Below are 6,000 nucleotides of genomic sequence, written 5' to 3'. Positions count from 1 at the left end.
TGAGATCCTGGTGGGAGGCGGGCTGCTTCGTCACCATCGCGGCTTTTTAGTTGGCTTCCAGGTGATGGCTGTCTTTGTTGGGCTTGTCACTGGCTTGGCCAGTGCCCTGACTAGCTATTTGTCTTCTGGTGCTCACAGGATGGTGGTTCATGTAAAAAATATATTTCCTTATCTTAATAAAGACCGACTTCGGCCTTTCGAATACTAGCTAGACACCATATGGAGCATGCAACCACATATGACACCGCGAAGTTAAAGCAAGCACCTGGGATGGTGGTTCATTGCGAGCGAGGTTATCAACTCCAGAGAAACGTTTACCGTCTCCATCTGCTGACACTGCACCCTTTAAAGCGATGTAACGTGTCGCGCCTAGCTGTGTAGAAAGCTGGCACGACTTGTCTCTTTTCTTTTTTGCTTCGATTTCGGCAGACTCTGAAATACCCTTGCATAAAAACACAATAGTGAGAGTATGCATGAAGTGTGTGCAGAACTAGTGCACTGTAAAAGTAACAGATAGCAGGTGGTTGAAAAATAAATGACAGGAGACATATGATAGCTCTACATCATTGCATGGCAAACAAAATTAGATTCTACTCTGTATGATTTTGTAATATATGAGCACGGGAAATGCAGGTACTCCTCCAGCACCCACCACATGTGGTCATATCTAAGATAACAGTCGACTGAAAATAAATAGGTCAGTCAAATTTTTTAACAAACCGTCTGATCTATAAGGAACGGGCAGATGGCCTTCGTCTACCTCCCGCCAGTCACTGTTGACGATCTTTCTCGAACCGCCAGCGACCAACGGCCCAGACCGGTGCCTCCACCGCCCCGCCCTCCCATCGACCTCACACCACTGTCGTGCTTGGCAGTGCCCCCAAGCCATCCCTTTAATCCCGGCCGACCTCCAGATCGGGCGCCAGTAGCTCTAGGCCGCACATGACCCTAAGATAAACACCAAGGCGCTGGTTCCCCGGCGTAATAGTCGTACTAGTGCCTGTTACACTGGGGAATGCTTTAGTTAATTGGGAATCAACTGGCCAGAAATTGAAATTTAGGGGGGGGGCGTCTGACCTCTAGCTAAGGTGAAATAGTATATGAGGAGAAACCTTGTGCATTGCGAGTTACTAGGAACATCTAGTATCAAGAAGAAGTGGTCAACTAGTGTCTTCTGTGGGATGAATACCGTGCAAGCAGAGACGTAAGATTTGCATGAATAAGGGAAGATGAGTACCTTCTTCGGTTGCCGGTGTGGTCATCTCCACATGTCGCACCGATCTTCTTCTTTTTACCGGGGAAACCGATGTTCTAGAGGGTGCAGGCTTGGACTAACCCATGGCCAAATTGTTGACTGTGTTGCCGTGGCCGTATGTGGGCAGAGGGGAAGCAGATCCGAGGCGGCGAAGGACAGCGTAGCAGGAATGGCTCCGGTGCGGTGGAGGGTGGCGAAGTTGGAGCGGCAGCAGTGAGGCGCAGGACGGCGTGGTTGAACTAGCTCGGGTACGGAGGGCTCAGCCTCGGCTTCAACTACTAGCCGTGGAGGGCATTGCGGTTGAGGTTGCAGTGGACGACGACGTCGGGGTATCGGCTCCGGCGTGATGGAGGATGGCAGCGGTTGATGGGTGGGATGGGGTGGCGGACGGAGGACGCCGGGGTTTCGCGGCTGGTGGAGAGGTAGTTTTGGCGCCCACGGAGTATGAATGGGGAATCGGACAGGTGGGGGGGAACCATGTTTCGGTCTGGGACGCGCTTGTTTTTAGCTTTTTGAACAGAAGATGGGACACGCTTGTTTGAAATTTGGGGAAAGTAAAAACTTTGCCCTCTCTTAAATTTCGGACCTACTGTGGGTCGGGGGTAGGATGGTAATCCCAGGTGTCCCAAATAGTGGGCGGGAGCGATTTCGGCCGCGCGCATGTGTGCTTAGGCGGCCATTGTGTATGAATGTTTTTCGGAGGCAGTTGTGTGGCGTCTAGATGAAGCTACAAACCTACCCCAGTTTAGACCTTTGGATGTCGGGCCGGTAGGTTTCACAGGTCGGAGTTATTAGAAAAGTAATTTCCTTGTACTACCAAACATTGGTCTCACGCGGTTTCGGGCGAGTAGAGGCTCTTTTGGCGCTTCGTTTGAAATTTTGAAACACAAGCATTCACGTTTAGAGTACTCTTGAACTATGAGGATTGACCTGCATAGATAACGTTATATTTGACCTTGTATGTTTGAAAACCTCATTAAATTATCCGCTTCCTTTTGAAATTTTGAAACTTGAAAATCCTATAACTACGATTATTTTGGAATGGAGGAGATAAATTTGAATCTATTTTGTACATGACTACATATGCTATTATGTACAAAATTAGAGCAAAGATTGGTACCCCCATAGTTTAGGTATGGTTTACAAATGACATGATATCAAATTCAAATAATTGAATGGACTTCATGTTGAATTCATTTTTTTTAAACCACCTTAGGTTGAATTCCAATGTATGCTAGTTCATAGGTAGCTATATATAAATTTCCATTGTGTAACTTTCGTATATATAATGTGCTTTACACACACAACATGAACTATACTCACGTTTATTTTCGATTGCTAAAGCGATGCATTGTCTGGAGTTCAAAATACTAACTATGTGGATCAATTGTGTCGAATAATAACATAGACATGCTCAAATTCGTTAGAATCTAGATGTCTAATGGATCAATGACCGCTCCTTACGCGAATTGCAAATATCATGATCCCATCCTAATATTTGGATACAATTTATATCTTTAATCAATGTGTAGAGCAGTCTTTTACGTGTAGTTTCACTCTCCATCGGTGGTCTCTCACACATGCTCACACACTCTCTCTCGAGGTGTCTTTCTCGCACACATGCTCTAGATATAACCCTCCCTCCCTCTCGTAACCATTTACAACTGTTTTCACTAACCTTTATCACAAGCACTCTTCCTCTCGCAAACATACACACGCACAATCCTCATCGACCCTTTCTATATACATGGATCTGCCTACGTGTCTCATGTACGCACATTATCAATACGCCTGTCTCTTACGCATTATCTCACACCTCTCTTCCTAATCGACGAGTATGATTCTAGCAGAGCATTCTGTAGGATGCCCCTTAAAGTTAGGTTGGATGAATAGTAATATCAGAGATAAAGGGGTTACCTTAGTCCGAGAACCTAGGGTTACAAATCCTAGCCGGCTTTGTCAGTGGACACAGAGTCCTTCACAATTCTGCTATCTTTGTCTTGTACGAATAGTCATCCATGGGTCTTCCTAAATGTGTCATATGCCGACCAATGTGGCGCAGGACGGAACCGAACGAAGGGCCTCGCCTCGACCCGCTGGACCTCACGCGGTGACACACCCTCTGCCCCCACGTCTCATTATCTTCTCACACCCACACATACCAACACAAACACCACACATACAGAAAATTTCTCCTGGTGCCTCTATTCCCTCCCCCCTTGTATATACACACTCAAGGGAATGGAATCTCTTGTCGTGATGTCATATTCATCTCTCTCTCTAGACCACTCTCATTTCTCGTGCTATCTCTCCCACGCCCCCCCCCCCCGGTCAGCCCCTCTATCCATGCCTCTCTCGAATACGTAAAACACACACATACCTCTGTAGGCCCCGCCAAATGCATCAACTACACATTCACACATGTTACATCATGTACCCACTGATCTAAAAAGCCCTCTCTTCACGTTTATTTCATATACAACATTCCTTTTGAATAAAGTGTGGCCAAAAAATTATTTTAGAGTTTCTACATATATACAACATTACAATGTTATATGGAGGAGTACAAACGCTAATTTGCATTGCATGGTGCCCACAATGATATTTATTCCGCACTGTGAATTTGTATATTTTTATACTATATACAAAGTTAGTCATGATAAAGAGAAACGAAGAGCATCTCTCTCTCTCCATCGCATAGCCCCCCTTTACGCCCCTTTCACGTATGCACACAGAACTATCTCCAGGTCCTCTAAAAGTATGCCCCCGGAAAATTCACGCGTGTTTCATCTTTCTCTCGCGATATATGCAACAATCATTGTATTTGAAGCGAAAGCACGATACATACATTGGACTTCATAATCCACTCATTACGGTCACCATTTACGTTTAGTGGTTATTATACATGTCGGCGTTCTAGGAACGGGGGTACCCAGACTTGCCTGCCTGCGGCCTGCGGCGTGGCTCTTGGAGTGGCCCAGTACGGCCCATCTTCATCAACACATACTCAAGACCCTCGCGAGGGGCCAAGCCTCGCGGGGTGGACGATAGGAGGCTTCCTCGGGCACAGCCTCGTCAGGCTGGCTCGCGAGGAGGCGGAGAGATCAAGGCGGCGTACCTCACGAGGTGCCCATGATGCAAGCCATGACGACCGAGGCCAGGCGAGCGCCGGCCTGTGCAGAGTCCTTGTTTCCTCTTTGGTGCAAAGGGGGCAAGCGCAGGCAGGAGTATCAAGCAAAGGCACCATTTCGGTGCAACAAGACCAAGACCAGAAGGACGGCAGGATGGAGGTCATCGTGGAGCCCAAGCCGGCGTCACCATTAGGGTCTTTGGCAGGCGAGGACCGACTTTAGTCAGGATAAGTGTACTAGATGTTCCCCTTCAAAATGGCCAATTGTTGGCGCCCTTCCCACTCAATATTTGGGAAGAGGCCCAGGGCCTCCCTCTATAAATAGAGCTAGCCACGAAGAGAGAGGGAGAGGAGATTTTGGGTAGACGAGAGAGAGAGAGAGAGAGAGAGAGGCGACTGAACTCACCCAAGCAGTTCATCGCACCAGCCAGGAACAGCCCCTCGCGAGGCTGTTCTTCCTTGTATTATTCATCCTTGGCCCCCTGAGGAATCCACCACGCCACAAACTGGAGTAGGGTATTACACCACAATGGTGGCCTGAACCAGTATAAATCTCGTGTCCCTTGTGTTGTTCTTCATGTAGTTTAGATCCTTGTGAGGCGAGAGATGTGGGTAGGCGAGAGGTGTGATCTCCGCGTGCACCGCAGAGTTCGAACCTTGAGGGTCTGCAGGAACCTGAAATCCGACATTTGGCACGCCAGGTAGGGGTGCGCCAGAATCCGCCTTCCGTCGCCTCATGTTTCGCCGCCCGTCGCATCCATGTCAGACACTCGTCGAGCCTGCGCCGAGCGCCGGGCTGCTCTCGCCACTCACGTCGCCCAGACGGCCCCCGTCGGCGGGCGCCCCCGCCGTTCCCCGTCGCCTGCCGTCAACGCTGCCACCGGCTCGGCGGGGAACGAGCAGCAGGCGCCATCCCTGCATCCTTCGGTGCAGCGAGAAGGCCGCACCGCCACCCCATCACTGACTCCAGCCGGTTCCTCGTCCCACGCCCATCGCGCTCCTGCGGACGCGCACGCCACACTGCTCCTGGCGCGGGAGCTCCTGCACTACCATCTCGTCGACGACCTCTGCGACGAGTGGCTCGCCCGCATCACCGAGGTCGTTAGCGCCGCTAGGGGCTCCCCTGCACCATCCCTCTCGCTGCACCGCACCCCGCCCTGCGCGGGCGACGAAGCTCCGGGGGCGCCTCAGCCGCCTCCCCTCAAGAAGGTGCCTTGGCCCCAAGGCGCGTGGCCCCTGGGCGGAACCCACTCCGTCCGGCGCCAGCACAGCAAGAGAAGAGCTGCCAAGAGATCCCTCGTCCCCAAGAAGCTGCCCGTGTGCTCCCCGCACCAGCCTGGCACGAACGCGCTCCTGCTCCAGCGCGCCAAGACCCCGTGCTCTCCTGGCGGCAGCGCACAGAGACTTCCAAGATCAAGCTCTCCGTCACCATAGGCCCCCCGCGGCCACTGCAGGTTGCCTTGCCTTCACTGCTGAGCTATGCAGCGTGGCCTGGCCGGGCAAGTTGAAGCCAGATCTGCCCCCGCGCTACGATGGCACGGCAGACCCTGCGGAGTTCCTCCATCTCTATGAGCTGGGTATTCAAGCCGCCAACGGGGACGAGAAGGTCATGGCG

This window comes from Triticum aestivum, chromosome 4B (genome assembly GCF_018294505.1).
Source record: "Triticum aestivum cultivar Chinese Spring chromosome 4B, IWGSC CS RefSeq v2.1, whole genome shotgun sequence".
Classification (NCBI taxonomy): Eukaryota; Viridiplantae; Streptophyta; class Magnoliopsida; order Poales; family Poaceae; genus Triticum; species Triticum aestivum.
The sequence above is the reverse complement of the archived record's forward strand: the minus strand, read 5'-3'. Positions refer to the sequence as shown.